This window comes from Heterocephalus glaber, unplaced genomic scaffold (genome assembly GCF_053883595.1).
Source record: "Heterocephalus glaber isolate CG9 unplaced genomic scaffold, H.glaber_assembly_v1.0 deba00001497, whole genome shotgun sequence".
Taxonomy (NCBI): domain Eukaryota; kingdom Metazoa; phylum Chordata; class Mammalia; order Rodentia; family Bathyergidae; genus Heterocephalus; species Heterocephalus glaber.
The window spans coordinates 4,467,281-4,483,680 of record NW_028258320.1 but is presented as its reverse complement, the minus strand read 5'-3'; the positions used below and the strand labels follow the sequence as shown (position 1 = coordinate 4,483,680).

Below are 16,400 nucleotides of genomic sequence, written 5' to 3'. Positions count from 1 at the left end.
GGGGGAGAAGTTGGGGGCAAGGGTCCACCCTTTCAGGTGATGTCCTCAGTGACCCACCTCCAACCAGGCCCCACCTCCCAACAGGAAGTCAGCCATGAACTCGTCATGGAGGAGCCCCTAATGAACCCATGATGCAGTCACCAACAGGCCCGCCTCTGAGTACCTGACACTTGGAGGGACATTCCAGATCTCAGTCCCAACATTGCTGTGGGACCAGGAAGGTTCTCTGCAGGGGTGGTGCTGGCAGAACGTGGCCTGCAAGGACTCCCAGGCAGGCCACTGGAGATGCTGGTTTTGCTTCCAGGCTGAGGGCAGGCAGCGTGGCCTGGGTTCAGTGAGAGGCCATCCAGGGGCTGGAGCTGCCTGCATGCTGGGTCTTCATGGAGGAAACAGAGATGCTTGAGAAGGAGGTCACAGTGGCAGGGACAGATGTGCATGAGAGGAGGGAGGGCTTTCTGTTTTGGGGCATGGGAGCTTGAATTTGTAGCCTTCCTGCCTCAGTCTTACAGAGTGCAGGGCTTACAGGTGTGCACCATCATACCTGACCATTAAGAGCTCTGCCGGTTGGAAATGTTGGATGTCCTGTAGCTTCTGGGGCTCGGTTTCCTCCGTACACTAGGACTGACCACAGCAGGTTTAGCACTTGGCGTTGGCCATGGCCATCCAGCTCAGATGCCTCAATGTGTCCTGCCCTGAGCTTAGTGCTGGAGACATAGAGCTGGACCAGATGAGATCCCTGCTGCAGTGGGAACTCAGGGAGTGCAGGGCCAGACAAGGGCTCCAGCCTCAGGGAGGAGGGCCGGCCTTCCGAAAGAGGTGGCTTGCGAGGTGGCACTTGTCTGTTCTGCTCACTGCCGATCCCCATGCCCAGTGAAGGCCAGCGCAGGCAGGCAGGGGCTCTACCAGTCCTTGCTGCGATAGCGAAGAATCAGTTGAGCTCGTTCCTAAACCAGGAATGGGGATGGAAATCCCCTTCTGGGGCCTCAGGGTTTAGATGGGAGCTGAGGGCTCACTGGCTATTCTAGGAATCTAGGCAACAGACAAGGGCACGTGTGGGGCTGGGGAGGAGGAGGACGGTTCAGGCTGGGTGGATCCCATGTCTTCCTGGAGCAGGGGCTGGGAAGGGCCTGAGGGGCTGAGACATCCAACCCCCAGGAGGCAGCTGGGGTTAATGGTGTGACATCCCATCCCGGGGCAGTCTACCCGTGGGTTTCTAATGCCTTTTCTAATTTGGTGAGGCTGAAGATTAGAAGGCAGGGAGAAGAGTTTTTCCTCTCGAAGGTTATTATCCTGCCAACTCCCCCGGTGCCCAGGGGAGGGAGTCCGTGTGCTCCAGAAGGGAAAGAAGCAAAGCCTGACATTCTGGATGGGGGGCCCCCAGGGAGCGGGGCGGGAGCCTGGCTGGAGCAAATAAAATTGATGCTATTAATGGATCCCGTGCTGGTAAAACGGGAGCAGCAACTCGCGGGAGGAGGGGCATCCTAGAAGTAGGACTCACGGGGCTGAGAGCAGAGATTGCTCCCTCCAAGGGCCCCAGAATTGCTGTTTCCTGGAAAAGAGGAGCAGAGGCCTCGAATTCGGGTCACCCCTGCTCAGCTCCGGGCCCAGGCCTTTGATTGGAATCTCAGCTCCTCAGGGAGAGCTCGGCACCCATGGCTGCCAGTCCCCAGAACCCAGCTCAGGAGAATTCTGTCTCCTACCTGGCCTTGCAAAAAGTGTACCCTGGGGAATGATGAGAGAGAGAGAGAGAGAGAGAGAGAGAGAGAGAGAGAGAGAGAGAGAGAGAGAGAGAGAGAGAACAAGGCAGAGCAGAGAAGAGATGAGCAAGGGAAGGAAGCACAGGGGAGGAGGAGAGGGTGGATAGGAGAGGCCTTTGAGCTCAGGTCCGACTGCACTGAGCTGGGGGTGGGCAGGAAGTGACTCAAGTGCTGGTCCCCAGGCCTTAGGAAGGGGACGGAGCACAACCAGGTGCCCGGAAGTCCAGGCCTGTTGTGAAGGTCCGCACAGGCTCCAAGAGGCGCCGGTTCCTCTTCACCCTTCCTGCAGCAGCCAGCAATTAGTCCCTTCTGTCTCACGCACTGCCTCCCCACGGACACCCTCCGAGGCCCCCAGCCTGCTTGCTGCAGGAGATCTTTTCCCTCCAGTACTGAGGATTGAACTCAGGGCCTTTGCACTGAGCTGCATCCCTAGGTCTTTTATTATCTTTCATTTTGAGACAGGGTCTTGCTAAGTTGCCCAGAGTGGGCTTGAACTTGCAATCCTCCTGTCTCAGCCCCCCAGAGTGCTGGGATTATAGACATGCACCACCATGCCAGTAAGCCTGGCTTGTTTTCTTTTGAAGGCAGCAACCCTGACTTCTGCAGCCACAGGATCTAGCACAAGGCCAGGCATATAGTAGGGGTCAGTATGTGTTTGCTGAGTGGCTGACATTTTAGAGATGCCACCCATCGCTTCCTTAGTGCAGAGACCAGCACTGACTGCTCAGAGTCACAGGGGGGCCTAGTGGTGCCCCCCCACCCACCTTGATTAGCTTGTCTTGTGGGGTCATGGAAAGCCATGGCTCAGAGGCCAGGAAAGCTGAGTCCTAGCCCTCCCTGACCCCGAACTAGCTCGGGACCTTGGGGGAGAGGGTGCTACTTCCCTTTGGGCCTCAGTTTCCCCAGTATGCAGAAGTGCTGACCAAGATGAGATCCCAGATCCTGCTGAGGGCTGTGGCCTCTGTTCCAGCGGGACTCACTGTGGTCACCGTGGCTCCTGGGCAGTCACAGCTGCAGCTGGACAGGGAAAAGAGGAGTGGGGGCAGACAGGGCTGCTGAGGAAGGGCCCTAGGAGTGAAGGGGCCTGGGCAGGGTGGTGGGGAGGGAAGCACAGGCCCACGACGCCCACTGGGTGGTCCGGCCACCCCAGGGGAGGAAGGGGCCAGGCCTAGTGAGCAGCCACAAGGCCTTGGCAGTGGCGGGCTCTAGGGCATTCTAGACTGCATTCCCTGTCTGTACCAGCAGGCACCGAATGTGTGGCCACCTCCAGGGAGTCACTTTTTTTTTTTGGTACCGGGATCAAACTCGGGTCCTTGCACTTGTGCAGCAGGCGGCGAAACCACTGAGCTAAATCTCCGGCCCCAGGGAGTCATTTTTAACAGCCCTGAAATGGGCCAGGTGTGGAGGTACACATCTGTAATCCCAGCACACAGGAGGCTGAGGCAGGAGGATTGTCACAAATTTGAGGCTAGTCCCCGCTACATAGTAAGTTCAAGGCCAGCCCGAACTACATAGTGAGACCCTGTCTCAAAACAAACTAAAACAAAAACAAAAACCAAGCAAAAAAAGCCATGGTGTCTCTTCACAGTACCCCAACCTACACTGTAGAGTTTACTTTTCCTCTCCCTTTTTCCTACTTTTACTCGGCCCAAACTGCCTCTTCAGAGCCTGTTTTTTTCTGCCTTTAATAAATGTGAAACATGGAAAAACAAAGCAAAACAAAACAAAAACACAAAACAAAATATAGCCCCCAAATGATTACCACAGTAATAAATAACAACTAAATAATAACGGTGGTTAGAAAAGAGAGAGACAGTGAAATGGTTCTTTTACTCAACTCTGTGTAATCATCTCAATAGATAATTCAATAAAAGACTGCAGTATACAAAAGGGCAAAAGAAGGTGGGATGGTGACCTTCACCTATAATCCCAGCACTCTGGTAGGCTGAAGCAGGAGGATTGCAAGCTCAACCCCAACCTGGGCAATTTAGTGATTATTGTGTGACACTGTTTGGAACCCAATGGACAGAAGTTGATGCATGGCTAACAGAGCCAGCTTCAGGATCGAGGACTTGCTCCTGAACTGAACTTGGCCTTGTGCCTCCCGTGTTCTGGGTGTTGATTCCCAAGAGTTCTTCACGTGGACCGTGTATTGGGTAGGGCACACTCTTCCCTTCGGGGCAAGTCACTGGGATGCGCCAATGTGCAGCTCAGCTGGATTCTTCTTTTTAGACACAGGCTCTCCCTGTGTAAATTCAGGCTGGTCTCGAACTCTCAGTGATCCTCCTGCCTCAGCCTCCTGAGTGCTGGGATTACAGGTATGCACTGCCACAGCTGGCTTAGCATTTTTCTTATTCATGGCAGGTGATGTGGACATTTCTCTTTGACAGTGTCGGACCCAGCTCGCTCTCCAGGCCTTGGACATCTGGCTCCCACAGGGACACAGTGTGACAGGGCTACTCCCTGCAGGTGGCTGCCCCCCCCCCCCGTGGGAATTCCTGAGGGTATTTTTGGGTATCACTACCTGGAAGAGGCGTGCCTGAATGTGGCCCTGGTGTCCAGTGGCTGGAGGTCAGGAGTGCTGCTAGCTGCCCTTTCACGCACGGTGCAGTCCCTGCAGTCCAGCCCGAATTCAGCATCTCGCTCTGGCCCTGCCTCCCTGGTCTCCAGCACCCACTCAGGGCCCTGGCATGGGCTTGGAGCTCTGCCTGGCTCTTCTGTTACAGGGACGTGGCAGGGAGCATGTGCCCCTCCACCCCTTCCTTTCTTATCTGTACAGGGGGAGTTAATAAAACTCGGGCTGTGGTGAGGCCAGCAGAGATGAAGGCTGAGGAGGTGACCTTGATCCTGACGCTGACCGTGATGGGCTAGGAAGTGTGGGATGGGAAACCCTCAGGCCCAAGCCAGAGGCTCCCTAAGATTCCATGTTGCTGGGGAGGGGCTGGACCTGCTGCTCCTCTCATTCCTCCCTGGAAGTCAGGGAAAGGGAGGGACGAGGGGAACCCACAGAGCCCGGGAGCAGTAGGCAGACAGCCCTGAGTCCGGGAAGCCCTAGGGGTGAATTGTGGCTCCTTCCCACCCTGGGTGCCACCTCCCCAGACAGCAGCAATTATGGCAATCAGAGTTGACACCAATTACAGCAGGTGGAGAGGGCACAGGCTGCCCGGTGTCTCCGCTTTGCATATCTTAATGGGGACTGGCAGATGCTGACCCCCAGGGGCACCGGCCTCGCCAGCTCTCAGCTGTCCCTGTGGCACCAATTTTCACAGCCAAATTACTGCCAGGGCCAGCCCGTGTGTAGGTGGACCTGGGTCCCCAAGGCAGAGCTGTTTAAGCCTCCAGGGCGCGAGAGGATAGCTAGGTGGCCCTTGCCGGGGTGGCTGAGGGTGCATGGGACCCTGGTCTCGGGGAGCTCTGGTCGATCCGCACAGCCTGCTTGGGGACTGTGCATGCATAGGCGTGTGTGTGTGTGTGTGTGTGTGTGTGTGTGTGTGTGTGTGTGTAAGGCGCTCAAGTGCAGCCTCTGCCCTGCAGGTGCAAGGTCTCACCCTGTCCCCCAGCCCTGGGTGGTGTAACAGACAGCAGGAGGAGACTGTGAAGGGTAAAGCTCCCATTAGAGGGAAAGCTTTCTTCCTTCCTTCCTTCCCTCCTTCCCTCCCTCCTTCCCTCCCTCCTTCCCTCCCTCCTTCCTTCCTTCCCTCCCTCCTTCCTTCGTTCCTTGAGACAGGGCCTCTTCATGTACTTCAGGCTGGCCAAGTCTTGATCCTCTTGCCTCAGCCTCCTGTGTGCTGGGCTTGCAGGCTTGCATGCCCAGCTGGACCTGGAAGCTCTTGCAGAGTGAAGTCCTGAGGTGGCCAGAGCCAAGTTCAGGTCATAGCACAGTTGGGATTGGATCTTCAGGCAATGGGATACCAACTTCCGGGAACCCACATGGCCCTTCCTCCCTTGGCACAGTGCCATGGGGCCTCTTGTGTCCCCTTGTTGACCCTAGACCTTCCCCGGGGCTTGTGCCAGCTACACCTGGGTCCCCAGAAAGTCCTTCAGAGCCGGGGGCCCTGCCATGTGCAGACACTTCCTCGAGTCCCCCAGGAGATGGATGAGTTTAGGGAGGCTCTTTCCCAGGGGCTCCCAGGCACAGTCACCCCTCACCCTGTCACCCCGACCCAGGCCCCTTGGGACATGGGAAGCCTCCCTTGCAACCTCGTGAAAAAGAACTCTTTGTGGGAAGCTCCTTCCCCAGGGAGAGGGGGTTCCCATATCCAGTGCAAAATCAGATGGTACAGGGGCAAGGAAGCTGGCGGAGTGGTGTGGGGTGGTTCTGCCGGGTCACCCCAAACCCAAAGTTCTGGACACCACTGCGTACCCGGGTGGGGCTCCATCCGGGGGATGCCAGGGCGCTGGTGCTGGCAGAGTCAGACCCATGCCAAGGCGACCGTCCGACTCTCAAGCCATGGTCCCTGAAAGTCCACACTCTGCTCCCAGCCTGGGCATCTCCTTCAAAAGCACAGCTCCTTTGAGGAGATCCTGGGCTGGTTCTGGCTCAGACCTCTTGATCCTAAATCTGGGTGCCAGGCTCATCCTTTGAGCTTTTGGGCGCTGCTGCTGGTCACTGGGGTACTTGGTCCTGAGGTCCGGGACCAAGGGGCAGCAGGCATCCTGTCCCCAAAAGCAGGGCAGCTGTGTTAGTCACTGTCCTGCCTAGCAGGGCGCCCGGCCCAGCAGACACAGCCGGAAGTCAAGGGAGGTAGGTGCGATTTGGCCTCAAGGGCGGAGGTTAGGCGGGGCCCCTGTGTCCCGTGGTCTGCTGGCTGCTGTGCCCTGCCCAGTCCCAGGGTGACGCTTCCTGCAGACTGAGGGAGGCGGAGAATGTGCATTGTGTCAGCAAGGGTTCCTGGGGATTCCTAGGGATTAACAATCAGACACAGGCAGCCCTGTTCTCTCCTCTGCCCTCTTCCTCACCCAGGCCTGAGAAAAAGAAAATCTGTTGGAAATGCACCCTCCACCCCCGCTGTCCCGCCCCCTTCTCCTCCTGCTTTCAGCAATTTAAAAGAAAAATAAAATACATTCCAGGAACCAGGATGGCTACGGAGCAACTCCAACCCGAAAATGCTTAAAGATGTTTTAATGACTTAAACACAGGGGCTGGTTTGTGCCTAAGTTTCCACATTAAAAGGTGTGGGGGAGCAGATTCAATATTAAATATCCTGCCGGCCCTTTCCCCAGCCCCTTCCCGGCCCCGCCTGGTTCTTGGAGCCTCTGGCCCGGCACCCACCCCCCCACCACCGCCCCACACCCCGTTTTCCCCTGCACCCCGGCCTTCAGCTGTGGGTTATTAGCACCCGGTGTGAACAGAGACCAGGCCCCTCCATAAAGTTTATATTCACATTCCAAAAAAGAAAAAACAAGGACGGGGAGAAAAACAACACCGGAGGTACAGGCCCCACCACTTGGCAGGCAGAGACCTGCCCCCAAGCCCAGGGCAGAGGAGCTGTTAACTAGCAGCTGACAGATGTTTACAACGGGAATTAGACCCTCATTTGGCTTGGGATTAGCCCAGATCTTCCATCTCGGTACTCCGGGCTTTCCTTCCTAGAGTTGGGGTGCTGGGGGGGGTTCTGTCTTTGGGGTCCTGGTCGGCAGGCTCACTCTACGCAGGGGTTGGAAGGCGCGAGGAGACAAGCAGGACTCAGGAAACTGGGGATTTGGGGCTCTGGGCATGGCAGGGAGTGGCCAGCGGGAGGACCCCGTGAGTTTCTCAGGCGTTAGTTGGAGCGACGTGGACAGTATGCAGTCATGGAGTACAGAGGCAGGTGATACCTTAGGTGCCAGGGTGCCAAGCCCTGGGGTCGACAAAGTCCAGCTCTGGACTGAGCCCTTTTGGATCTGATCCTCCTAGAAAGCCCTAGGGTTTACAGATGAGGATGGTGAGCTTAGAGAGAGAGCATAACTTCCCAAGAACCCCGCTGATGAGTACGAGAGCTGGAGTCGGGACGCAGGATGAGGAACTCCAGGCTCTGAACCTGTAGGTCACAGTGGCTCTCTTGCTGACCCCACAATGAGTTCCCTCTAGGAAATCGCTTGCCGTCGGGGTCCACCCAAGTTCAAGTGCTGTGGCTGCACCCCCTGTGTGGGCCCTGTAGGGGTGATGAGACCATGAGGGGAGAGCACTCACGAGGTCAGCGCCTTACAAAGAGGCTGAGGGGGGTGCTTGTCCCTTCTGCCCCTCAGCCATGGGAGGACCCAGCAGGAAGGCGCCATGTCTGCTGTGGAGAACGAGCCCTTGCTGGACCCTGCACCTGCAGGGGCCTTGATGTTGGGCTTGTGGCCTCCGGGCCTGTGAGCAATGGGACACAGGAGGGTCCTTCACTGGCAGGGTGCTTGGCTGGGTGTGGTCTCCCCAGAAGGCAGCTGGGTGTGTGCCAGGAGCCCTTCGGAGAGGGAGCTGTCAGCATCCGTCTGGAGTGCAGGGTGGGGCCTTGCAGCTGCCCAGATGTTAGGCCTCCTGGGAGCTCGGCTCTGCAGAGGTGCCTCCAGCTGTTTATGGGCTCTTCTCCTCCAGAGGGGCTGGCAGAGATGGCTCTGATAGAGGCTCCTGTGTGCCAGGCGAGCGCTCTACCTCTGGGCTACACCCCAGGGCTTTTATTTTTTATTTTGAGACAGAGTATCGCTAAGTCACCAAATTGCCCAAGCTGGGCTTGAACTTGCCATCTCCTGTCTCAGCCTCCCAGGGTGCTGGGATCACAGGTATGTCCCACCATGCCTAGCAATCCCGATGGAAAGGTGAGGAAAATTTGAGGCAGGTGTAATACTTAGACTCGAAGCACCCTTTCCAAGTTAAATTGCTCTGTCCGTTTGGGAATGTGAGAGCTTGCCATAGAACTTGATTTGCTCATAAGATCTTCACTTGGGTGTATTTCAAAGCTGGAGGTCAGAGAAAGGGAGGTTGGAACTGGAAGGTGAACCTCTAGCCCCTCTGCTTGGAGAGACAAATACAAGGTATATGTTGCCAACCTTTTGTCTCCTCGTGTGGGTTGGCACAGGTGTGGCATTAGAGGTCGTGGGTCAGAGCTGCCCCTCACAGAAGGGACCCCCAGGGGACAAGGCAGCAGAGCCAGGGAGGCCTGGGTGGGTTTCTCTAGGGATTTGGAAGGAGGAGGAGCCAGGCTTTGTGCAAAGGGCGACCCGTTTTCCTTAAGGCCGCGTCACTCACTGGCTGAGACAGGTCTCAGTGTCTCCTTTTTCTATTCATCCACCCTCCAACTTCTGGGGCTTTCATCCTGGAGCAGGGGGTCTCCCTAAAGTTCTCCAAGACACCCCGCCCCCCAAAGCTCAGCTTATTCCAGCCAACACTCAGGAGCCCCTAGGAACACAGGTGCCTCAGAACCAGGCTCGGCCCTCAGGGAGCCAGATGCAGGCCAGCACTCAAGACGACAACTGCCCCGAGGATGTCGCAGGAGGTTAATAACTTAAGCATCGTCAAGTCCAAATGAGAAAGAGGAAGCTCTGCCTTCTGACTGTGGAGGATGAAATTCTAGTGAAATTTGATGCCAGTCCGGGGCCTGGGGGTGGGCTGCAGGGGAACACAGGCTGGGGAGGCAGGGTGATCGGGTCTGTGGAGCCCCAGAGATGAGGTTGAGATGCAGAACTGTGGGTGTCGGTGCTCGAGGAGCAGTGAAACCCCTACTCTGGGGCTCTATTGAATGACCTGCCATCCATGCACCAGGGCAGGGCTTCTCCATGGGCACCTGTCCTGCTCTGGGCCTTCCGGGGCTCCTTGCCAACCAATCCCCAGGCTCTGCTGCCTTCGCACCTTTCACTTCTGCTCTTTGCTTGTGACCTGGACTCCCAGGGCCCCCAAGCCACCCCTGCCTGGGGATGCTGTCTGGGCAATGGGCAGTGTGTGGTCTCTGTCCTCCCCAGCATCCTCCTTCTCTGGGCAGTGGCCTGGAGGGAAGAAGTGACCCACCTTTTGGACATTTCAGGGGACCAGTGCTCCCAAGTCTCCCCAAGGAAGGCTCCACAATGTGGAGACTTGTCCAGATTTGGCCTTGTTCTCTTTTCCTGGGGGAAAAGTAGGGCCTGTGTGTGTGTGTGTGTGTGTGTGTGTGTGTGTGTGTGTGTATGTGTATGTGTTTGCGCCAGGCAGAGTCCTAGGCGTTGGAGATTTGGAAAGAAAGGGGATATGGCTCTGTTCTTCCAAATGACAATTTGGTACTGTAGGCTGACAAAAGACAACATTACAATGCCTTTAAGGGTCTTCATTGGTTTGCACTTGTGATTCTAGAATCATGAATCACTTCTTTCTCCCAGAGAGAGTATGCAGCCCAGGGGCTGAGCAGGGCAGGTTGGTTGGGTAGCAGAGAAGGGCTAAAAAAGCAGGAACACAGGGTAGCAGGTGGCTTCAGTGTTTCAGAGTTGCTTCCCTGTAAGGCAGAGATGGGAAGCAGCTGAGTGGAAACATCAGGTTATGTGTTCTCTGGTAAAGACTGAAGCTGGGCGAGGTGGAGCTCAATGGTGGGGCTCTTGCCTGGCATGCACAAGGCCTGGTTCAATGACCAGCACTGAAACAGAAAGAAAGGAAGGGAAAAAAAAGCTCTTTAGGAAAATTGGCTGCTGTCTTTTGCTTGGGCTTTTATTTCTTTGGAAAGTTGGATAACAACTTAGTTATGCTTTGGTACTGGGGAAATTTAGTATGAGTGACTGCATGTTGGTTTTTGTTCTCATTTTGGGGGACTTGTGTAGAAGCTTAGCCCAAAATAGTGGCCTCCTATGATTTTCATTTAATAAGACCAAGGATGCTAACATACACTTCTGAGAGCTGACAGAGTGCGTTACATATATGCTCGCTCGTGTAGACGTGTAATACTGCATATGAATCATGCAATCCTCCAGCAGCCCTGAGGGGCAATGACTGCCTCCTGTGAAGTGCCCAGGACCCGAGCCTCAGAGGCTCTGTCACTTGCCCAAGGGCAGACAACCAGTAAGTGGTGGAGCTGGGATTTGAACCCAGGCTACTTGGCTGGAGCTGCAGAATCTGTGTTTTTAAAAATTAACTTACTGGGCCGGGGATTTAGCTCAGTGGTTCCAGCGCCTGCCTTGCAAGTGCAAGGTCCTGAGTTCAATCCCTGGTACCAAAAAAAAAAAAAAAATTAACTTACAGTGTAGACTGGTGCAACCACTGTGGAAATCAGTGCAGAGAGTTCTCAAAAAACTAAAACTAGGCCGGGGATTTAGCTCAGGGGTTTTGCCGCCTGCTGCGCAAGCTCAAGAACCCGAGTTCGATCCCCGGTACCAAAAAAAAAAAACAACAAAAAACTAAAACTAGAGGCTCCATTTGACCCAGCTATACCTCTTCTTGGTATCTTCCCGAAAGAATTAAAAGCATCATACCACAGTGATATAAGCACACCCATGTATATAACGGCACAGTTTGTAATAGCTAAAGCTTGGAAACAGCCCAAAGAAGATGTGGTTTTTTATACAATGGAGTATTATTCTGCCATAAAGAAGGATAAGCTTCAGACATTTATAGCTAACTCAATGCTCTTAAGTGAAATAAATCGGACACACATGTTCAAATACCGCATTGTTTCTCTGGTGTGAGAAACCGAAAGTGGAGATAAGGCCTGAAATGTATAATGGATGTTGGGAAATGGGAAGAAAGTGTTTAAATGGGAAGGGGAACAGGGAGGAGGGAGGGAGAAAGGAAAGGACAAGAAAAAAAGTGAAAATAGAAGGAAAAAATGAAAACAAAGCTTTTGTACATAGGGAGGTAGGGGGTTGAAGGGGGTAATGGAATAAAATAAAATAAATAAAGTAAAATAAAAAAATTAATTTGCTCTCACAGCCATTGCAGTACATTGAGCTCCATAGAGACAGCGCTGGGGCAAGTGAGAGCCGGAGGGCCCTGGGCGACTCTGTGCCTCGCAGACAGAAGCAAGTAAACCTGGGCAAAGGAGATCCAAAGGAGCCGGGAGGCAGGACGTCATCACGGGCATTCTTGGTGCAGACCTGCCGAGAGGAGCACAAGAAGAAGCACCCAGACGCTTCCGCTAACTTCTCTGAGCTTTCTAAGAAGTGCTCGGAGAGGTGGAAGACCATGTCTGCTAAAGAGAAAGGAACACTTGAAGACATGGCAAAGGCAGACAAGGCCCATTAGGGAAGAGACATGCAAATCTGAATCCCTCCTAAAGGAGAGACAAGGGAAGTTCAAGGGTCCCAATGCGCCCACGAGGCCTCCTTCGGCCTTCTTCTTGTTCTGTTCTGAGTATCGCCCCAAAATCAAAGGAGAACATCCTGGCCTTTCCATTGGTGATGTTGCAAAGAAACTGGGAGAAATGTGGAATAATACTGCAGCAGGTGACAAGCAGCCTTACGAGAAGAAGGCTGCCGAGCTGAAGGAAAAGTATGAAAAGGACATCGCTGCCTACCGAGCTAAAGGAAAACCTGATGCAGCAAAAAAGGGAGTTGTCAAGGCTGAGAAAAGCAAGAAAAAGAAGGAAGAGGAAGAAGATGAAGAGGGTGAGGAAGAGGAAGAAGATGAAGAGGATGAAGATGAAGAATAAGAAGATGATGATGAATACGTTGGTTCTAGCAGTTTTTTCTTGTCTATAAAGCATTTACCCCCCTATATACAACTCACTCCTTTTAAAGAAAAAAATTGAAATGTAAGGCTGTGTAAGATTTGTTTTTAAACCATACAGTGTCTTTTTTTGTATAGTTAACACACTACTGAATGTGATAGCCCTGTGCCGGTGGTATTTCAATAGCCACTAACCTTGCCTGGTACAGAATGGGGGTTGTAAATTGGCATGGAAATTTAAAGTAGATTCTTGTTGGCGCACAGCACAAATTAGTTATCTATGGGGACGGTAGCTTTTCATCTTCAGTTGTCTCTGACACAGCTTATACGAAATGTTGTTCTGTTAACTAAATATCACTCTGTATTTACAAAAAAAAAAGTTGCAGCTGCTTTGTTGACATTCTGAATGCTTCTAAGTAAATACAATTTTTTAAATTAAAAAATTAATTTGCAGTCTAGCTGGGTGTGGTGGTGCACATCCATTATCACAGCACTCCAGGAGGCTGAGGCAGAAGGATTGCAAGTTGAAGCAATCCAACTTCAATTCCTAGTAAATAAAAAGAAAAGAAAAAGCCATTCATGGGGTAAGGGAGGTGGCAAGAAGAGCGTGTGTGACCCAGATGCAAAGAGGGGAATAGAAGGTACTTTATAAGACAGAATCCTAAACCTAACTTTTTCCAGAAAGAAAGAGAAGAAATACCCAGAACAAGCTGGGAAATCTCAGATCAAGAGGGTCTCGCTAGAAGTCACAGTGAGGAGGGGGACATTTCGCTGATGTCCTGCACCGGTCACCACAGGGGGAGAATCTTGAGGTCCAGGAGGACAAGGTGGACATGAGTGAGAGACAACCGAGTCTGGAGAGAGACAACGAGGCTGTGGAAAGCACCCAGTGTCTTTGTGTGACACCCAGGGAAGTGGCCCTCCAAGCAGTTGAGGACGATGACGGTGATTCTCCACAAAGTAGGCTTTGGTTGTGGACCTCACTCACCATCCAGATGGGGTGACTGAGAATGTGTTTGTCATAGGCTTCCGGGCTCCAGTCTGTATGTTTTGAGCAACTTAAGAAATAAATTATATATAATTTAATAAAAACAAAACTTGTTGTTTCAAAAGTCAAATAATGGTAGAAAGCTTACAGCAAGCCTGCTTGGACTCCTGTCTTGCGATCATTATCATGGCCCACACTGGTTACCTGCCTGGTGCATTAGAAGCAAGCTTTTCAACATTTGTTGCTTTTGCTTTAGCTTTTCAATGTGCTCTAGAATTTGCCTTCACATTTTAAAACAACATGTGTGTAATGTTGTCTCTTGGTCCATTCATTCTACACCATTTAAAAAACCACTCCTAGGTAAATATTACCAATTCCTCAAGGTTTCAGAGCTTTACTAGCCCACTTCCGGTAGACAAGGTCATGTGACTCTTTCTGGCCAATGGTATTGTAAGAGGAAGTGATGTGTGTCACAGGAAGACAAGATGGCACAGGAAGACAAGAGCTCCTGCCTGTTTCTCTAGTCTCTCTGTCCTGACACTTTCTGCCCATGTTCAGATGGTATAGCTATTACACAGATTCCCTGAAATATCATAGGCAGCAGAACCTCTGAGGACCCAGATGAGGACTACTGGATTAGTAAGACAAAAGCTTTTCTTATATTATGCCATTTCAAGTCACTATTGAATAACTTAGTCCATCCTGATGAATATGTAACTAATTATGAGGAGTTTAGCTGTTTACACCCTTTCTTCAAACCTCTCTTAATGATATCTCAGCTTTTTGTTAAGCACGTCAACACTGCTTCCAATTTAACGATTAAGTAAGATTTGTCACTGGAAGCTACATGGTGTTTTATGATGAAATCTTTTATTGTAAAATGGTTTATATTTCTAGATTTAGTAATTGTCTCATTTTAAAATTTGATTAGTTCTCTTTAATGTTCTAACAAAATTCTCATCAAATGACTATGCAAAATGTATCTTATTGCAATTTTTACTCTGTCACACTGTCATATAATTTATCAGTTCTACTCTTTTGCATTTCTTGGAGAGCACTCCAAACTTCTGCTGTAAAATGGACCGAAATCTCTCTAGACCTATACAATTGTTGTTCCCCATTTTCTGGATCTCATGTTGACCTCTTCTTCTTCTCCTTCTTCTCTCTTCTTCTTCTTTTTTGTTTGTTTGTTTAATTTCTTTCTGGTGGAGCACATCCTATAGTACCTTTCTGAGAAAAGGTCAATGGAAGATATACATTTTAGATTTTGCATGGCTGAAAATGTCTTTTCATTGTCTTCTCATATAATTGATAAATTAGCTGGGTACAGAAGCCTACACTGAAAATAACCATGAGAGAGACTATTAGGGTGGTCGCCCAGCATCTTGGGCACATGGACTACATTTCCCAGCTTCCCCTGCAATAAATTTTGGCCATGGCACTACATTCTCTTTAATGGATATTTAAAAATTCCAGGCCTGGCCCATTAAACCCCATGGTGCTCCTCCATCCTTTCCCTTTCTGGTAATATGAATGGAGGCAGTGAAAACAAAATCCTAGAAGTGTGCAGAGGCATGAGACGAAGGGAGCATCAGTTCTTGAATGGTCACGTGGGGACAAATCACCACCAGGAATGTTATGTGAGCTAAAGACAAACAGCTGTCGTCTTGGGCCAGTGAATTGGGGTCTGTGTTTGCAGCCTGACCTACTCTAACTAGTATACAAAATGAGTCTAGGAGTGGGCAGTGCCATCAGGAAAATTTAAAGAAGTGGTATTGGCTGGGGACGGGGGGAGAGGACACAGCCTGAGTGGGCTGGGAGCTGGAGATGCCTGCTAAGCCGGGACCAGCACAGCAGATGCCAGAGATCACGTAGTTTCCTTCTGCAATTGTACCTAGAACTGGAGAGGATGGGTTTCTGGAGCCCCCAGAGGATGGGATAAGGCTGAGTGGGGATTTGAGCCACAAAGACTGATTAAGTTGTCTCCATGAAACCAGGGGGCTCACCCCTCCTGGGAAGATCAGACTGAGGAGATCGTCTCTCTACTAAGCCTCTCGCTACAGATGGCCTGAGAGGAGCTGAGGTTTGACAGGTAGAGATCGACACGGAGCCAAAGGAGCAAAAAGCAAACAAATTTAAGAACCATGTCCAGGAAACTTGGGGTGCGGTTCCTGGTATGTGTAACCTAGGGGAAGCAGAGATCAGACATACTTGGAGGAAGACGTTGAATTCCCAAGGAAACCACAACCATGGCCCTGAAAAACTTAAAGACAGCATCTGGACCGAAAGCTCCCAAGAACAACATGTGTTCTGTGTAGAGGCGTCCACAGGCCCCGAGTTCAGGGGAGTCTATGCGTGTCGACAGCAAAAGGACATTGTGCTTTTCCTTGGCTTTGAAATGGAATCCAGCATTTCTTCCTGCTAAGGTTGTAGACAAACAAGCCACAGTGGCATCAGGAGTCCCTGCGACTTTGTCACCGGTAGAAGTCACACATATTTTCATATCACATTACGGTTGTTGCAGATATCTCAAAATATCATTACATTCATCACCGCTTGGAAATTACGGCAGTCATTAGACCCGCCACCAGCCTGTGCATAATTGCAGCCTCACTGTTGACAGACAGCCATGCACGCGACTGGCCGGCGCTGTGCAGGGAGGCACCTGCCACCGGAAGGGGAGCTCATGCGTGCTCACGTGGGATAGCTAGGCAGCTCTGTCACTTTCCCACAGTCCCTGCCTCAGTTGTTACTCAGTTAATATGAATGAAGCCTTAGCTCCATGCTGGGTGAGTGTGGGATAGCAGGAGGAAAGAACTGGGGCATGTAGTGCAAGGAAACAAAAACTGCCATTGTCCTGGATTTTAGTTTAGTTTAGTTTAGTTTTTGCCCTTGATTTTATAGTCTGCAAAAAAGCAAATAAGAATTTTCTCTTGCAACAACCCTCTAAGTCTGGTGGTGTTACTTATAGAAAGGAAAACTGAGGCTCGGAGCTATGAAATGATTCATCCTAGGCCCCTTTCTGATAGGAAATATAGGACCCCAGATATTTAGAGATAAAATCCACACTCTT

At 51.6% G+C, this 16,400-nt stretch overlaps 1 pseudogene; it reads left to right on the top strand.

Moving 5' to 3' along the window:
• The first annotated feature begins 11,598 nt into the window (after positions 1-11,598).
• Positions 11,599-12,638, top strand: LOC147825527 (high mobility group protein B1 pseudogene; annotated as a pseudogene).
• Positions 12,639-16,400: the final 3,762 nt, after the last annotated feature.